The sequence below is a fragment of the Aptenodytes patagonicus genome, chromosome W (genome assembly GCF_965638725.1).
Source record: "Aptenodytes patagonicus chromosome W, bAptPat1.pri.cur, whole genome shotgun sequence".
Taxonomy (NCBI): domain Eukaryota; kingdom Metazoa; phylum Chordata; class Aves; order Sphenisciformes; family Spheniscidae; genus Aptenodytes; species Aptenodytes patagonicus.
Window position 1 is genome coordinate 14,645,317 of NC_134981.1, and position 19,963 is coordinate 14,665,279.

General features: G+C 42.0%; 1 pseudogene; it reads right to left on the reverse strand.

Moving 5' to 3' along the window:
* Positions 1-1,032: 1,032 nt before the first annotated feature.
* On the reverse strand, positions 1,033-1,632 carry LOC143172139 (heat shock protein beta-3-like; annotated as a pseudogene).
* Between the last annotated feature and the right edge of the window lie 18,331 nt (positions 1,633-19,963).

A 19,963-nucleotide genomic window follows, 5' to 3' on the forward strand; every position in this document is an offset into this window, starting at 1 on the left:
TAAGGAACCCCCGCACTTAAAATTAGATCCATGTAGAGCCCATGTTGATACAGGGAGAGTGGGACTATACATAGGCAGAAAAATTTGCTCTTGAAGACACAGTTGTGGGATCTCAGCCTAAACTGTCAAGCAACGTGAAGAATAAAATATTCATCTGACTGAACAACAAGACTACCTAAAATGCATAAAAATAAAGGCATCTGTGCTAGAGTAATGCCTTTTTATTACCGGGGCTTCACAAGGAAGAATTTGATCCTTTTGAGTATTTGTAAGCAATATATTTTTTCTTTAGTTGCTAACAGATAGCAGAATGCGTTAAACAAAAACAATTTTCTAAATGTCTTTGAATGTTTTCTTTCAAATTAATTTGTCTTTGACAGAAAGTATCATTTCTACTTACTGTGTTTTCAAACAAATATAGTCAGTGATTATTCTGTTTTCTTATAGTTTCAAACATGCAACACACTTCTAAAAAGTAATCTCTCAAGGGTTTTTTCGATGCAAACTTGAACTGTGGAAATAGGGTTTTTTTCTTGATAGCATCCTTCAGTTTGTGTGCTTTTCCAGAGCCTAAGGAAGAAGAATTTAATCTCAAAAATTAGAAAACAGCATTTTTGGTATGTAAATTAAATTTCCATAAAACTCAGAACCTGTCTATTGCTTCTTTAAGGATTATGAATATGTATGAAAAATACTTATTCCTTAGAAATACAAGTCCTCCTACTGAACTCATAAGTGTGCATTATTTTCAGTATGTTGTCAAATAGAATTTTTTTTTCTCTTGCTGTGACTAGCCTAAATTTTCTACTGTTCAAAAAGCCTGGCTTTCCAGCACATATGTAGCTGGAGGCAAGCAGTCTAACATTTCACATCAAACAATAAACTCAGCATACTGAAAAATATATACAAAAATTTTCCTTTACTGTAATATAAATACAGCCACATGCTTACTACACTCTACAGCATTGCTTGAATTATATTATTTTGCTATATTAAGAATAAATTTATCTCAGCAATAAACTATGGACAAGACTAATTCTTTCCCACTGAGTTCTTCATTTCAACAACCAAAATGCCATCATGGCTGAAAAGTGCAGACAAATCTTTGTTCTCCTCTCCATTAGGTAATTTGTATTGTCTGGTAAAGCTTCTGGATATGAAACTGTGTTCGTCCATCCTAGGTCTGTGCTGAGCTTTAATCAGGAGCCAGCCTTCGAAAGTCTGAATAATGATATCTTCGGGGTGGAACCGCACAACATCCAGCAAGACCTGAAAGCGTGTGTTTTCCTCCTCCTGGCCGCTCTTCCCTGCCCCAGCTGTACTTTCTGCAATACACCTTCTGTTGCTTAGTGCAGCTGTAGAAGGACCCGGCAAAGCATATAAAGAGTGATCCAATTTGTGTGCTTCCAGCTCTTGGACAGCAAACTGTTCTTGATAGTGTATGAGAGTTTCCACCCAGTGCCTTATAACAGTTTCTGCCATTGCTGAGGCAAAAAGATAAGTTGCTGCTTCTGTGTTGCTTTGGGGAAGCTGCAGAGTCAGAGCAAACTCTTCCCAGTCGTATGCCTTACCTGCAGACTAGTTTATCAGTTGATGTAGCCTTTCACTTTTAGCACAGGCAGAGCTTAACATTTAATAGGATGTGCTGTGCTCCAGTGCTGGGAGATTTGTTTCATCTTTTATCCACTAACAATAGAGCACTATTTATAGTGCTTGAGTCTTGAGTGGCTTCAACAGTTTTCACGTGTACAGTTTTCATGCATAGGTAGTAAAAGCAAAATTTTAATGCACCTCCAATTATTGCAATATTGTGCTGTTGTTATGAATAATGAGCAGACAAATAATGTGAAAGATTCTTTGATTTAAATGGAAGTTTAATGATTCTGGTTTTCCAAGGGATACATTGCAATAGATACAAACTCTGTATTTCTTCTAACTGAAATACAAAGTTACTGAGGGAAGGAATTTAATTAGCTTGACAGTAGGAACAGAGCAAATTTCAGGTTAGGTGAACTATAAAATTATCAAGTGCACTGGACATTGTTGCAGAAATTGTGCATAGGTGAAATACAGGCATGGTTAACCGTGTTATTGGCAGGAAGAGGGAACTGTAACCATCCCTGCCCAAAGAGGGGGTGCCTGAAGGGCTGAGTCTGCAATCTTAGTGACCTACTGTCGTGGTTTAATTTCAGTCGGCAACTAAGCACCACGCAGCCGCTCGCTCACTCCCCCTGCCCCCGGTGGGATGGGGGAGAGAATTGGAAGAGCACAAGTGAGAAAAACTCGTGGGTTGAGATAAAAACAGTTTAATAATTGAAATAAAATGATAATAATAATATGATAATAATAATAATACACAAAACAAGTGATGCACAGTACAATTGCTCACCACCCGCCGACCGATGCCCAGCCAGTCCCCGAGCAGCGGCCCCCCCGGCCAGCTTTCCCCAGTTTATGTACTGAGCATGACGTCACATGGTATGGAATGTTCCTTTGGCCAGTTTGGCTGTGCCCCCTCCCAGCTTCTTGTGCACCTGCAGCCTTCTCAGTCGGTAGAGCATGGGAAACTAAAAAGTCCTTGGCTAGTGTAAGCATTACCTAGCAACAACTAAAACATCGGTGCTTTATCAGTTTTGTTCTCATCCTAAATCCAAAACACTGTACCAGCTACTAGGAAGGAAATTAACTCTATCCCTGCCGAAACCAGGACACCTACAAACACAGCAGAGCCTTCTCTGGTGTGTCAGGGAGTCAGACTCAAGAGTGCAGGGAAAATTACAGCGAAAGCTCATGTTTCACAGCTTCCAGGAGAGGGCAGAGTTATTTATCCCCAGCAGAACAGTAAAGACAACTCCAAATCCTTAATGCTATCCCATTGTACCAGTAGCCTTCATCTTCTGGGGCTTAACAGCTTGAATCTATGATCCCATCTACCGCATGTGTCTGGGGAGCGGGACTGATGACCTCAAAGGCTCTCTGTGGTGTAATCTTCTTGCTACTCTGTGATCTCAGGGCAAATAATGCCTACAAGTGTTAATAGTTTGGTTAACAAGACCAAAGAGGAAAGTGCAGTGAAAAGGGAAAAGAATTTCCAAATTTTAGTATGTTTGCTAGAAAATCCCTCTAGCTGGGCTTGGTAATGTAAAGCAGAATGCACTATGGCAACTGATGGTGAAAACTGTTTATTTCCCTCAGTTGGACTAATACTAGAAATAATCAGACAAGATATTTTTATTCCTTCTTGTTTGGCTTTTGTTGTTCAGAGCTCTGTCTCTCTCTTGTCCTTACATCTTCCATTACCATGAAAATGGCAAGACAGTTTATATGGGATCTTTGGTTGCTAATGGACTGTAGGCTCACGAAGAAAGAGGCAGGTGAATTTCAATAGCTATCAGAAATGAACCTCTGTATTGAGTCGATAGCAGAGCAGGATTACCAGACATATCTATAATTAAGGTTCTAAGGTTGCTATTTTATTTAGACTCATGAAGGCTGCATCGCAAGGTAAGGAAATTTTTGAAGGTAGATCAAAGGTTCAAGATAACTTAAATCATAGAATCATAGAATCATAGAATCATTGAGGTTGGAAAAGACCTCTAAGATCATCGAGTCCAACCGTTGACCCAACACCACCATGCCCACTAAACCATGTCCCTAAGTGCCTCATCTACACGTCTTTTAAATACCTCCAGGGATGGGGACTCCACCACTTCCCTGGGCAGCCTGTTCCAATGTTTCACCACTCTTTCAGTAAAGAAATTTTTCCTTACATCCAATCTAAACCTCCCCTGCCGCAACTTGAGGCCATTTCCTCTCGTCCTATCGCTTGTTACTTCGGAGAAGAGACCGACACCCACCTCGCTACAACCTCCTTTCAGGTAGTTGTAGAGAGCGATGAGGTCTCCCCTCAGCCTCCTTTTCTCCAGGCTAAACAACCCCAGTTCCCTCAGCCGCTCCTCATAAGACTTGTTCTCCAGACCCCTCACCAGCCTCGTTGCCCTTCTCTGGACACGCTCCAGCACCTCAACGTCCTTCTTGTAGTGAGGGGCCCAAAACTGAACACAGAATTCAAGGTGCGGCCTCACCAGTGCCGAGTACAGGGGCACGATCACTTCCCTACTCCTGCTGGCCACACTGTTTCTGATACAGGCCAGGATGCCATTGGCCTTCTTGGCCGCCTGGGCACACTGCCGGCTCATGTTCAGCCAGCTGTCGACCAGCACCCCCAGGTCCTTCTCTGCTGGGCAGCTTTCCAGCCACTCTTCCCCAAGCCTGTAGCGTTGCATGGGGTTGTTGTGACCCAAGTGCAGGACCCGGCACTTGTCCTTGTTGAACCTCATACAGTTGGCCTGGGCCCATCGATCCAGCCTGTCCAGGTCCCTCTGCAGAGCCTTCCTACCCTCGAGCAGATCAACACTCCCGCCCAACTTGGTGTCGTCTGCAAACTTCCTGAGGGTGCATTCAATCCCCTCATCCAGATCATCAATAAAGATATTAAACAAGACCGGCCCCAGTACTGAGCCCTGGGGAACACCACTCGTGACCGGCCGCCAACTGGATGTAACTCCATTCACCACAACTCTCTGGGCCCGGCTGTCCAGCCAGTTTTTGACCCAGCGCAGAGTACACCTGTCTAAGCCGTGAGCCGCCAGCTTCTCTAGGAGAATGCTGTGGGAGACGGTGTCAAAGGCCTTGCTGAAGTCCAGGTAGACCACATCCACAGCCTTTCCCTCATCCACTAGGCGGGTCACCTGGTCATAGAAGGAGATCAGGTTGGTCAAGCAGGACCTGCCTCTCATGAATCCATGCTGGCTAGGCTGGATCCCCTGGTTGTCCCGCTCATGCCTTGTGAGCGCCCTCAAGATGAACCGCTCCATAATCTTCCCCGGCACCGAGGTCAGGCTGACAGGCCTGTAGTTCCCCGGATCCTCCTTCCGGCCCTTCTTGTGGATGGGCGTCACATTGGCAAGCCTCCAGTCGTCCGGGACCTCCCCCGTTAACCAGGACTGCTGATAAATGATGGAGAGCGGCTTGGCGAGCACCTCCGCCAGCTCCCTCAGCACTCTCGGGTGGATAAATAAAATAAATTAAATTTAATTAATTAATTAAATTATTAAATTATTAAATTGTTAAATTATTATTAAATTATTAATTTTTTTATTAAATTATTTTTATTATTAAATTATTAAAAATTAAATCACAATAAATTAAATTAAATTAAATAAAGATAAATTTAATTGAGTATTGTGGGAAAGGAGAATTATGTTACTTTATTCAACTATTGGCTCTTCGCTTGTCAAACTGTCCTCCAGAAATCATTTAAAAATGCAATTCTGAATGTATGGCTTGCTAAAATAGTGATAAAAATAACCTGGAACGTTGCCCGTTATCTGTTCAGCAGCTGTTTTCTGTTTTGCTAGCCAATGATTCACTTGATGAGGAAACTTTAACCCTGAAGTGAAGCAGTATGCCTGGTTGGTTGTGATATTATGCTTTTAGAAATTGCTGAAAGTTATTGCTGTCCCTACTGAATTCTCTGATGATAGCCTGACTTATTTTACTTCAATTTTGCACTTCATTAATAAATGTACTGTGCAGGAATACTTTTTTATTTTATTTTAATTATTCCCATCTTCTCTGGAAAAAGGTAAACTTGCCTATACTTACACTTTAAATGAAAACAGAAACCACCACCTCAGTGCAGCTCACTGTGGGACAGCTATATCTATTCCCAGAAACAGTTGCGTTAGTCTTTCAAATGTCTATGTTAAGCATACTTGGAACTGTCTGTCTGGTCTAATTAGCATGAAAGCTGCTTCAAATACCCTTTAAATTCATGTCTTATGCAAAGCTCTACAAAATTTTATAGGATCCCTTTCTACTCTGTAGGACAAGGAATCGGAAAGATTTTGGTAATGAAGCCGTGTAGCCTCTTTCTGCTCTCCCATCCTGCTCTCTCGGTCCCAGTCCTCTTTTCTCTCTGTTTGCCACCTACAGGCTCAGGAATTAGCACCACCTTTCTTATCTCTTTGTTGCTAACGTGGAGAATATGTCAACTGCAAAAACAAAACACCCTTGAAATGCAAACATCCCAGCAATTTAGAATATATTTTCAGGCTTTCAAATTTAAATATGGACATGGTGCTGCAATACTGAGGAATTTTTGATGCTTATGCTATACTCTTCAAATATGCATAGCATGCTTCAGTCGAGCAATGCATTTTAATAACAATTGATTACTGAGGTCATTTTAAACCTTCAGAGCAGATCCAGCAGGAGCAGGATCGATGTCCTTATATCCAGCTCAGTGACTTGGGTTTTCTTTCCCTGGTTTTCTGTGCATGCGAAGGCCTCGCCCCGTGCCACGCAGTGGGTGAGAAACCACTGACTGGCATGGGAAGTATTGCAGAGCTGTTCTTTGCAAAATTGAAGTGAGGCAATTAGTTATCATGGCCTTGCACTTGTCAGTCCATGCTTTCTTTCACTGATCACACATATTTATGGTCTCAATATCTTTTGGGAATTTTTAAAAGAAAGAAATGGGATTCATTGGCAAGTTGCAACAGTTGGCTGGGAGAAACACGGTACCACTATAAATGGGTCACACCGACACCTTGTGGTGAGACGAGAAAATAGCTGCGAAAAGAAAATCACAAGCTGCCTGCTGTATGCTATTATCAGGTATCATTACTAGTCTGTGAAATATTTGTATGGAAAGACAAATCAAAGGAAGAAAACCCCAAGATTTTCACTTACAACAGGCTATTTTCAAGCTAATATAAGCTGCTTTCTCAGTAATTTGGATGGGGGAGGGATAAATATTTGATTCATGTTGAACTCATGGAAAATATAGAAAGCAGCCATCCTGGTAAAGCTGTATTGTAAATTACAAAAATGTAAGGTGCACAAACTCATGAGAACAACAAATTTTTGATGCATATCTTAAAGAAATACAGACATTCTGCTTGACACAACTTTAAAATAATGGATTGCCTTGTTGCGACTCTCTGCGTGCTTGATTTCCCAAAGAGAAGTATGTATTTCAACTGCCATTGAAATTCAGTAACTGCTGAAAGGGAGAAAAAGCGAAAAGGCTTGCAGGATGAAGTGAACAAGAACTCTTCTAGCAAAAGCTAACAGGCTAAATTCAAATGAGAGCCATGTAATTATCCAAATGAATTTAGGCAGAGCATTGCAATTACTTTTACCAAAAGCACCCAAGGATGCCACTCATGATCTATTTCACATGTCATTCAAAAAGAGATGCTGTCACTTCAGACTTGGCAATATATAAGAAATGTAAGGAAGAGCAGGACTTAGTGGGTTTTAACAGTGTTGGCTCTGTTATACTCAATATGGTAGTTTAAGCTTTGTGGTGATACTGAAGAACTACATAGTAAAATAAAATGTATGTGAGAATGGAATGTGGGGTGACACTTATGGAAACAATGGTAAAGAGCTATTTTCTACATGGTATTTAATATATTTTTGTAGAGTAAGAAAATTATTGTCTCCTACTTGTGTCACTTTGAGTCCATTATTTCTTAGAGCTATGAGTTGTCCTTTTAGCTAGATTGTTAGATCTGGATATATGTAAGCTTTGAAAGAATCAAAAATGTAATCACAACTACTGCAAGTGTTTAATCAGCAGATATCAGGTGTTCTGTTTTCAAGAAATATTGAGGGATTCTTTTTTATTAATGTCTCATTCTAATCACACAGCATTTACGTTGGGCAGTGAATTACAACATAACTCTTTCTGCAGCAAGACTTCATGCTCTGTTATAAAACTTCTTGCAAGTTATAAGGGCTGTGCTGTTACACAGCCAGCTTAACTGAAGGAAGGCTTCAGTCTGTGGGTCACGTCCTTCAAAACCTGGAAGAGGCTGGATCCACCCACACTCTTGGAAAATCTCTCCAGGGCACTGATGCTCACTTGTAACTGTAAACTCGATCTCCTAATTCTAGGGGCCTCTGAAGAAGCAGAAAGCTAATCTCAGCTTTTGCACTAAGAATCAAGTGTTTGCTCATTTGTTAGGAAGCTATGTAAGAAATATAAGTAAGCATGGAAAGGACTATCATTTTGACACGTTACATCCACTATTACAAGACTTTGGTTTGATGTGTTGAGATGATAGAGGGGCAGATGAAGGATGAGAATGAGGGATAATAGGATCACAGCAGCTTCTGTTGGAGCAACATCTTTACAGAACAGTGAAGGAATAAAAATGCAACCTGTATAATAATGATTTTAAAATTTCAAGTTATTATAAAAGTTACTTTAAAGTGACATCATGGAACTCTTTACAAGTATTTGCTTTGTTATTCACATGGCTTGTTTTCTAAACATTTTTATGCCCATTATAGGCAAATGCATCTGTGCCTCACAAATTCTTGAGGAAGTTCTATAAAAAGCAAAATATAGTATTTTATTGAGTGATAAAAATCTGTTCACTTCTTGCACACAGAAGAACAGTAGAGAGGAAATGAACAATTAAAAGCGAATAATGTGCCTAAGGGCTTGAAAGCTCTGTTTTACCACTGAAAGGTAGGATCTAATGCACTCTTGCTGTAGAAACAGTCTTATTTTTCACCAGTTAAAAATTAACTAGTGTTCCAAGAAGAATGCCAGTTTTCAGTTTTCTTCCTCCTCTCTCTCACTGAAGTTTTGACTTGAGACTTGATAGAAATAATTCAAGGCAGTTGAGTACAATATGACTGATTTATTTATTTTGGAGCTGTTTAGACTTCATAGCAAGTGCTCACTTGCTTCTTTAGAATGTGAAACTCCTATTCCATAGATCAGATCTTTGGGTTTGCATGTTTTGAGGTTGACCACTATTAAAAATAATAGAAGTACTGAAAATCTCACCTATGAAGTTCTGGGAGTAGGAATATTTCTGTTGTTTAGAATTAGGTACTGTCTAAGGCTTCTAGGGGTAAGGGCTGGAAAGTCTAGGACCTAAATTACACACAAAACATGCTAACCTGTAATTAGCACAACCCCCCCCCATGATCTCATTTTTTATAGTTTCTCCTAAAAACAAAGTTAACACTTGAAGTTAAATAGCTAGAATGAATTGAATAGCTATGGTATACTGAAGCTCTGGATATGTTTGTCAAAATATTTACTTGGAAGAAAATAATTGAACTTGCTAAATTAATTTTGAGATTTAAAATTTTCACTATGAAGTGTTGGAAGGGACTAAAGGTATAACTGAACACACTTCGTTGCTCAGCTACCATGAAAATATTGTAATATGACATGAGTGCTAGAGTCAAAACTACATTAAAGAATAAAAATTCCCATGTATTTAGGAAATTTTAGAGCTATGGGCAATACTCTGAGTATTTTCTAGCAATGAGATATCAGCTGAATGGCCCTTGATATGAAGGTAGCTTGTGGCTTTAGCTAAAGTCTGTGACTTTGGCACTGGATGCTAAATGAAGCCACTGATTTAAGGCATCCTGCTTTACTGCACCCTGCATCCTTTGTGACTGGGTCTTGTAGGCACAACTGGAATCAGTCCCATGAGATTCTTCTTTAACATCAAGAATCCATGAAAATTTCTCCAAATACCATAAAAGTAATCCACCACCATGCATCACCAAGATGGGTAAGTTCCCTAGGGCCAAGCAAAGAATACCTGATCACTCAGCCTAAAACTCATTGAGGCTGAGTGTCAACATGTTGGTCTGGAAGGCAGCCAGATACTGATTCCAGGGTAGAAGTACCTCATCCAGAAAGTCCTTAAAGAGCAAATTCTGTGATTTGTTGTCCTGGTTTCAGCAGGGATAGAGTTAATTTCCTTCCTAGTAGCTGGTACAGTGCTGTGTTTTGGATTTAGGACCAGAACAAAGTTGATAACACACCCATGTTTTAGTTGTTGCTAGGTAATGCTTACACTAGCCAAGGACTTTTCAGCTTCCCATGCTCTACTGACTGAGAAGGCTGGAGGTGCACAAGCTGGGAGGGGGCACAGCCAAACTGGCCAAAGGGACATTCCATACCATGTGACGTCATGCTCAGTACATAAACTGGGGAAAGCTGGCCGGGGGGGGCCGCTGCTCGGGGACTGGCTGGGCATCGGTCGGCGGGTGGTGAGCAATTGTACTGTGCATCACTTGCTTTGTGTATTATTATTATTGTCATATTATTATTATTATCATTTTATTTCAATTATTAAACTGTTTTTATCTCAACCCACGAGTTTTTCTCACTTGTGCTCTTCCAATTCTCTCCCCCATCCCACCGGGGGTGGGGGGGAGTGAGCGAGCGGCTGCGTGGTGCTTAGTTGCCGACTGAGGTTAAACCACGACATTTGTGAAGGATTTATAGGAAGAGTTGGCTATGGTTAGTGAACAATTCCTTTCTGAAGTGACATAAATGTGCTGTTTGATGTCAATGTACCTTGGGAATTAACTTCTATGATGAGCATCTGTAACTGACAAGGAAACTGGGTGGGTCAGTATTGGGAGTGGGAGGCGTGCCCCAAAATCTCAAATTTAGAGTAACTGATAGTGGATTGATGGTGACCCAACACTGCTGTCTTCATATGCTGACTTAGTGGATAATGTGAAATTCGTTGGTAGCCATGTCTCAATTCTATGGGCCATCTATTTGTATCACAAAGCCAGCCCCCCACAGGTTTCCAGTCTTAGAAGGAAAGCCAATAATTCATTGGTGAAAATACTGCTTCCCCTTGCCTGTCCACATGGAGAAAGCCAACCAAAATCTAGCTTCTATGTCAGAATTGTTATTTCCTTCAGTGTTGGAGTTAGAACAATATTCTCATACTGTCTTAATTTCCTGATTTTGGTGATGTCTGGAAGGCTGCAGAGGTTGTAAAATCTCAGATGTTACAAATCCTTTTTTGTAGATACAGTTTTCAGTTGAATCTGAGGACCAAGTTCTGATATATAAACCACATAATCCTTTTATCTTCACTGTAGTTGTACATAGTGTATATCAGTGCAGAATTTATATCCTTAATTTTAAAATTATCATCCATACTGGTTCTGTAATGACATGTTCTTTCATAGTATGGGTTCAGCTCAGAAGACAGCACTTGGACAGACTTTTCTTTAATATCACAGATTAAGTTTACTGTGAATCTTAATTTACAAAACTTGGACAGTTATGATATTCCACAGACATGAGTAGTGAACACTTTAATGAAGTGTTATGTCTGAAATATAAAACTTATTTCTCCTACTTTGAGCTTCTCTTCATACACGTTAGTATTTGAAAAATCTGAAAACATATTTTCTGGCCCGCTTTGTACACTTGCCTATATGCAAAGATTCCATCAGTGTAAAGCCATGTCACATAAGTTGGAAAAAAAAGATGGTAGACTTGCTTTTCTCCTTAAAAAAGTCATTGTATCATATAACATACTGCCAGAATCTCACTCAGTCTTTACCCTCTAAGCACCCCCATTTTTAAAAAGGGAAAAAAGGAAGACCCGGGGAACTACAGGCCAGTCAGTCTCGCCTCTGTGCCCAGCAAGATCATGGAGCAGATCCTCCTGGAAACTATGCTAAGGCACATGGAAAAAAAGGAGGTGATTGGTGACAGCCAACATGGCTTCACTAAGGGCAAATAGTGCCTAACAAATTTGGTGGCCTTCTACAACAGGGTTACAGCGTTGGTGGATAAGGGAAGAGCAACTGACGTCATCTACCTGGACTTGTGCAAAGCATTTGACACTGTTCTGCACAACATCCTTGTCTCTAAAATGGAGAGACATGGATTTGACAGATGGACCACTCGGTGGATAAGGAATTGGCTGGATGGTCGCACTCAAAGAGTTGCGGTCAATGGCTCGATGTCCAAATGGAGACCAGTGATGAGTGGCGTTCCTCAGGGGTCCGTATTGGAACCAGCGCTGTTTAACATCTTTGTCGGCGACATGGACAGTGGGATTGAGTGCACCCTCTGCAAATTTGCAGATGACACCAAGCTGAGTGGTGCAGTTGACACGCCAGAGGGACGGGATGCCATCCAGAGGGACCTGGACAAGCTCAAGAAGTGGGCCCGTGTGAACCTCATGAGATTCAACAAGGCCAAGTGCAAGGTCCTGCACCTGGGTCGGGGCAACCCCCGGTATCAATACAGGCTGGGGGATGAAGGGATTGAGAGCAGCCCTGCCGAGAAGGACTTGGGGGTACTGGTGGAGGAAAAGCTGGACATGACCCGGCAGTGTGCGCTCGCAGCCCAGAAGGCCAACCGTATCCTGGGCTGCATCAAAAGAAGCGTGGCCAGCAGGTCGAGGGAGGTGATTCTGCCCCTCTGCTCTGCTCTGGTGAGACCCCACCTGGAGTACTGCATCCAGCTCTGGAGTCCTCAGCACAAGGAAGACATGAACCTGTTGGAGTGGGCCCAGAGGAGGGCCACAAAAATGATCAGGGGGATGGAACACCTCTCCTATGGGGAAAGGCTGAGAGAGTTGGGGTTGTTCAGCCTGGAGACGAGAAGGCTTTGGGGAGACCTTATAGTGGCCTTTCAGTACTTAAAGGGGGCTTACAAGAAAGCTGGAGAGGGGCATTTTACAAGGGCATGTAGTGACAGGACAAGGAGTAATGGCTTTAACCTGAAAGAGGGTAGATTTAGATTAGATATAAGGAAAAAATTCTTCACTATGAGGGTGGTGAGGCACTGGAACAGGTTGCCCAGAGAAGTTGTGGATGCCCCCTCCCTAGAAGTGTTCAAGGCCAGGTTGGATGGGGCTTTGAGCAACCTGGTCTAGTGGAAGGTGTCCCTGCCCATGGCAGGGGGGGTTGGAACTAGATGATCTTTAAGGTCCCTTCCAACCCAAACCATTCTATGATTCTATGATCTGTGTACACGTAAACATTTATAAAATATGGCCAGATACCTGATTAGTAGGTAAGGTAGCACTTTCTTTCCATTACTACAATACTTTCCTCCCAACAAATATTTATCAACAGTTATTTTTATTATAATATAGAGCAGAATTGCTGTGCAAAATCTACTGTTTGTATGTTGTACAACTGAAGGTAAGATGACCCTTAATTAAACTTTATTATGCCAAGGTTTATGTTTAGATAGCATGTTGTGCAAGAAATAAAATATTTCTAGTGAGATCATGAGAGCGCTCTAAGGTTTATAAAGGCAGGTTTAACTCCCATGTTATAGAAACTGTTTTATTTTCACAGTAGAAGCTCTTTTTTCCATATTAATCTTTGCTGTACCGAGTATGTAAATTAGGTCTTCGCAGGCTAATAGGATAGTTCCATAGTCATATTTTTAAGACTTTTAAGTTATAACCTTTTCTTGGAGAGAAGTTTTCAAAAATCAGTCAGATCTTTACTGGTCATTTTTAAGTATGTTAGCTATTCCATATAGACTGTAGCATTCTTTGGGGCTGGTCAAAGCTACTTACAGATGGCCAAAGAGTATGGACTCTGTTATTTATAAAAAGTGAGGTGGGGCTTCTTTGTGCTAGGGATGAACAAAACCACAGGAAATCATTCAGAAGAGTTAACCATAAGCAGAACCACAAACCACAGAGGGGGCTTTGACATACAGTCAAAGGAGTTAGTGGTGTTGGCATTTTTTATCAATTCAAAATATATTCGGTTATACGGAGAATGACTGATGGATGGATAAAGTTAGAAGCAGAGAATGAGAGTGAAAGGTATAATGGATAGAGAGAAATGTTCTAAAACAGAGGAAATTTGATTACTCGTGTACAAGCAAGCTCTCACTCAGCAAAGTATACTGTGTGATAGTAGCCGAAGGCAGTTGGATGTTGAATAATGAGTGATTGTCTGTCCAGTTCGCCAGCTCCCTACTCGCATTGCTATTCCCATAGCATTCAGTGGGGATATCAGAGAAGTAAAGGCTGCAGAATTAAACCTTATTCTAGCAACAATCTAGGAGAGAAAGAACCACCAGACAGTTTCGAATGGACTCCGCAGTGTCTCACTGCTATTCATTTTCTATCACTGCTGGAATTTTGCTGTGGAAACAAATAGCAAAGAAAACAATAACAGGATTAAGAACAATGACAGACTATTAAATCACATACCAGTGGTTTACAGCCTATGGCTTTTTTTTCCTCTGGTGCAATGTTAGATTTCTTTTTGGCAATTTTTTTGTGTTTTTTTAATGTACAACATTTTAGGGTTAAGCACATGACCTAACTGAGGAGGGGATGCTTTCTAGTTCCTCCCTGGGAGGTAAGGGTCCACTTTGATACAGTTTGTATGTTGGTTTTGTTTTAGTTCTCCCACCTGAATCTGTGTAATTTGGAGAGAGGCCCCTTTTCTGCTTAGGAACAAGAATTAGTGCCTCAGTTGCCAAACCATGCTTCATTCTTCCTGGGTATAGGAAGCCATAGAGAGCACTTAGTAATCAGTGAGCAAACAATAGTAATGAGCTCTTCTATGAACTGTAATTCTGGGAGGGCTAACGTGCAAAGACTGCATAGCAATAGAGATTTGGGACCAACATACAAACAACTGGTAATTCTGTAATCCTGGGACTATTCTACCACCGTAGAAAAGCAGCATACTCTAAGGTTAGCTACTTAAATTGTGCAAGAGGACTGTGTTATTTTGAGAGATCAAATTCAGTTTCCTGTTCTTCTTATTTTACTTGTTCCCAGAGTCAACAATGCATCCTGACTATACTATAAAAAGACACCAGACTATTCTGCAAGCTGGAAAAGTGGTGTTTTTTTGTTATTCTACTGCTGCAGTTCTACACTCTGACTATGTAAAACATTGAAGTTAATATTTCTTCTCAGCAGGTGTTCAATTTCTTTAGTCTGTGAAGTCACTTTGCATACTCTGATAATAATTTTAATTTCCTGATCTAAAATGTCCAGCATTATTTTCACATATTTTAGGCTTATTTTTATCCATATCCAAGCATCAAGTAAGCATTTAGATAGCTAAGTAATGTGGTTACAAAAGATGTTTGCTACATACCAATTACATATCAGGTGCATGATCACTTGCAAAATTCAGCCTCATTTGAACATGCAAAAGGAATTAGGCATTGCCAAAATGCAGCTGCTGCAGTCCACTTGTCTTCAAGAGCTTGTTACCCTTAACATCCACATCTCATATGTGTGGGTGAGTTCATTAAGGGGTAGCTTTCTGCCTCTAAATTGGCTGCCATAGGAGACTGCTACGTCAGCTATGCCTTTTGTACAAACTAATATGGAGTTAATTGCCTGCATTTACAGAATGACTGGACTGATCCCTTATGTTACCATATACAACCCCCTGCAGTTATTACCTCCAGATGTGGGGAGAAAGGCTAGCAGAAATACCTGGCTCCGTTAGCCCACGTTTTATTTGACTATAGCAGGTCTGAGCTGGAATGTCAAGACCTGGTCTGCAGCAGTGTTAGGCACTCAGAGTTGTACTTGAAAATAATGTTAAAAGCAGTCTGGCTGTGATGCTACTTGATGCTAAATATTGCAAAATCCTCTCTGTCTTATATTAGGTACCCAAAATCAATAGATACTTTGACCTTTAACTTTCTGTGCCTCATTCCTGCTTCTGAAAGAAAGTGATAATAATAATCTCTCATCTTAAAGGATTGTTGTGAAAATGAACTAATTAATATCTGTGAAGCATTTAGATAGTATCATAATGCGTACCAAAGCAATGAATAATTCGGTCCTCAGACAGGATTTGACAAGTGGTGAGTAAATAATACATGGGGCCACACACAGCAATAATAACAGTAAAGAAAAAGGAAAACTGAATACTGAATAAGATAGTAGTCAAGTGGAAAATATACGGTAGTTATATAATTAGACAGCAAGTCATAATAGATAGGCACATGCAGACTGAATTAAGAAAATCTTAAATCTAGCATTTTATTCTTGTGCCTGATTTCAACAGTGGTTTTAATGTTGTGTTTTGAACATTTACTGTACTACAGCCACAATTGTTAGCTCTCTATTCCCCTCATTGTTTTTCAGCATGATACATCATTCACTATGAGGATGTAGGATGTGTAGAAAGATAGAATCACATTTGGAAAATAATTCAGATAGTAATGTAAAGTTATCTGAAATGGTTAGAACTGACCACACTGCAATTCCCATCTACCCCTCCTCCATGAGAATTACGAGTCAGCTGATGTGGTTTATTGAAACCTCTTGGCAGTTCCCTGTCTGGAGACCGAATCCACGGGGTATGTTCTGCCCACTGTCCAAGCTGAGATAAACCAGAACTTCCCAACCTGCAGCAGGAATGATATCAGGAAAGGTAGGTGGGACCTGGTAGGATCTAGGTTAAAATGTCTCTATTGGAAGTTTCCATTTGTATCCCACTGAAATTATTGGGAATTTTACCAATATCTGTTTGTACGCAATAATATATCTTAGACCTCTGAAAGCTAGATATCGAACAGGGAACATGTGAAAAACATTAATTTTGCCCAAGTCTTGCTCAGTTCTGAGACAGTACATTAATATGCACGCCAAACTGCTGAACAGGGTGAAAATGAAGAATTAGTGATAAATACTGTCGTGGTTTAACCTCAGCCGGCAACTGAGCACCACACAGCCGCTCGCTCACTCCCCCCGCCCCGGTGGGATGGGGGAGAGAATCGGAAGAGTAAAAGTGAGAAAAACTCGTGGGTTGAGATAAAGACAGTTTAATAATTGAAATAAAATAAAGTAAAATAGTAATAATAATAATAATAGAAGAATATACAAAGCAAGTGATGAATGATGCAATTGCTCACCACCCACTGACCGATGCCCAGCCAGTCCCCGAGCAGCGGCCCTCCCGGCCAGCTTTCCCCCAGTTTATGTACTGAGCATGACGTCACATGGTATGAAATGTCCCTTTGGCCAGTTTGGCTGTGCCCCCTCCCAGCTTCTTGTGCACCTGCAGCCTTCTCAGTCGGTAGAGCATGGGAAGCTGAAAAGTCCTTGACTAGTGTAAGCACTGCTTAGCAACAACTAAAACATCAGTGTGTTATCAACTTTGTTCTCATCCTAAATCCAAAACACAGCCCTATACCAGCTACTGGGAAGAAAATTAAGTCTATCCCAGCCGAAACCAGGACAGATACTAATGAGGATCATTTGCTCTAAACACAAATGTACTGTGCTTTTTGCTCGCTCTATATATAGCTTTACTTGAAAGATTCTCCAAGTCTCTGGTTATTTTAGTATGACTACTTATGATTTTTCATGTGTTCAGAGTAACATTAATCTTTAGCCTTAATTCCCTCAGTAAGTATTAACAGAGTCACATGTTAATGAATTAACAGACTCACCTTCCTTTTCTTCTTAAACCCTCCACATAGAAGCAAGTGATCAAATTTCATGTTAGTTATACAGAAAGCTTTAGTTTATTATTTAGCCAGGACTACAAAAACCAGATATGAACCAAATCTATCTATCTTTTATGCTGAAATAAAACAGAAATAACATAGAACAGGTATTCCTCCTCACATATTCTTCAGATGGGTTCAAGACAAGAAGCCTATACTTTGGCTGCTGGCCTCTCCCCAAAGGGAAAAAAGAAAAACACTTTACTGAGAGTCAAAGGACCCTATAAAGCATGCTTTGGAATTGCTCCCATAGCTGAAATCTATACAGCTACCACACAGAATACCTAAGTCTTAATGAGCTTTTGAAAAACCCTGACTATTCTGACCTATTTTCCTGATGTGAGATTCAGTTTGACTGAGAGGTCTCTAAAGGTCTTCTAAGTGGCGATTCCCTTCATTCCTTTATGGGCCAACTACTTGCCAGTTTTTCCCATCCTCAAGACTATGTGGAGGATGCTCAAATGAGAAATGCAGTTTATTCCTAACCAAGAATTCTTCAAGATGGACTCAGAATATTCATGGCCTTGTCTTGCTTTTCCCCATCTTTGGAGGTGTAATTGCATGTAGAATAGATGAAAGAAATGCACTGAAGTGGCTGAATCATAGAATAGTTTGGTTGGAAGGGATCTTTAAAGGTCATCTAGTCCAACCCCCCTGCCGTGGGCAGGGACACCTTCCACTAGACCAGGTTGCTCAAAGCCCCATCCAACCTGGCCTTGAACACTTCCAGGGAGGGGGCATCCACAACTCCTCTGGGCAAACTGTTCCAGTGTTTCACCACCCTCACAGTAAAGAATTTTTTCCTTATATCTAGTCTGAATCTACCCTCTTTTAGTTTAAAACCATTACGCCTTGTCCTATCACAACAGGCCCTGCTAAAAAGTTTGTCCCCATCTTTCTCATAAGCCCCCTTTAAGTACTGATAGGCTGCAATAAGGTCTCCCCAAAGCCTTCTCTTCTCCAGGCTGAACAACCCCAACTCTCTCAGCCTTTCCCCATAGGAGAGGTGTTCCATCCCCCTGATCATTTTTGTGGCCCTCCTCTGGACCCACTCCAACAGGTCCGTGTCTTTCTTGTGCTGAGGACTCCAGAGCTGGATGCAGTACTCCAGGTGGGGTCTCACCAGAGCAGAGTAGAGGGGCAGAATCACCTCCCTCAACCTGCTGGCCACGCTTCTTTTGATGCAGCCCAGGATACGGTTGGCCTTCTGGGCTGCGAGCGCACACTGCCGGGTCATGTTGAGTTTCTCATCCACCAGTACCCCCAAGTCCTTCTCGGCAGGGCTGCTCTCAATCCCTTCATCCCCCAGCCTGTATTGATACCGGGGGTTGCCCTGACCCAGGTGCAGGACCTTGCACTTGGCCTTGTTGAACCTCATGAGGTTCACACGGGCCCACTTCTTGAGCTTGTCCAGGTCCCTCTGGATGGCATCCCATCCCTCTGGCGTGTTGACCGCACCACTCAGCTTGGTGTCATCTGCAAACTTGCTGAGGGTGCACTCGATCCCACTATGTCACTGATGAAGATATTAAACAGTACCGGTCCCAATACGGACCCCTGCGGGACACCACTCATCACCAATCTCCATCTGGACATTGAGCCGTTGACCACTACCCTCTGGATGCGACCATCTAACCAATTCCTCACCCACCGGACAGTCCACCCATCAAATCCATACGTCTCCAGTTTAGAGAGAAGGATGTTGTGGAGGACCGTGTCAAAGGCCTTACAGAGGTCCAGATAGACGACATCTGTAGCCCTTCCCGTGTCCACTGATGTAGTCACTCCATCCTAGAAGGCCACTAGGTTAGTCAGGCAGGACTTGCCCTTGGTGAAGCCACGCTGGCTGTCTCGAATCACCTCCCTGTCCTCCACGTGCCTTAGCATAGCTTCCAGGAGGATCTGCTCCATGATCTTCCCAGGCACAGAGGTGAGGCTGGCAGGTCGGTAGTTCCCAGGGTCCTCCTTTCTACCCTTTTTAAAAATGGGTGCAACGTTTCCCCTTTTCCAGTCACTGGGGACTTCCCCTGACTGCCATGACTTTTCAAATATCATGGAGAGTGGCTTGGCAGCTACGTCAGCCAATTCCCTCAGGACTCTGGGATGCATCTCGTCAGGTCCCATAGACTTATGTATGTTCAGGTTCCTCAGGTGTTCTCGAACCCGATCTTCTCTTACAGTGGGAGGGACTTTGCTCCCCCAGTCCCTGCCTTGAGGTCCATCCACTCGAGAGGTGTGGGAAGAGAGGTTGCCAGTGAAGACTGAGGCAAAAATTGTTGAGTACCTCAGCCTTCTCCTCATCTGTTGTTACCAGTTTGCCAGTCGTGTTCATCGGGGGTGTGTGTGTGTGTGTGTGTGTACTTTCTTTGACCTTCCTTTTCTGGCTGACGTACCTATAGAAGCCCTTCTTATTATTCTTTGTGTCCCTTGCCAAGTTCAGCTCCAGCCGCATCTTGGCCTTCCTGACCCCATCCCTACACAACCGGGTAGCGTCCCTATACTCTTCCCAGGATACCTGTCCCTGCTTCCACTGCCTGTGCATTTCCTTCTTGCCCTTTAGTTTGACCAGCAGGTCTCGACTCATCCATGCTGGTCTCCTGCCTTCCTTTCCTGATTTCTTACACCTGGGGA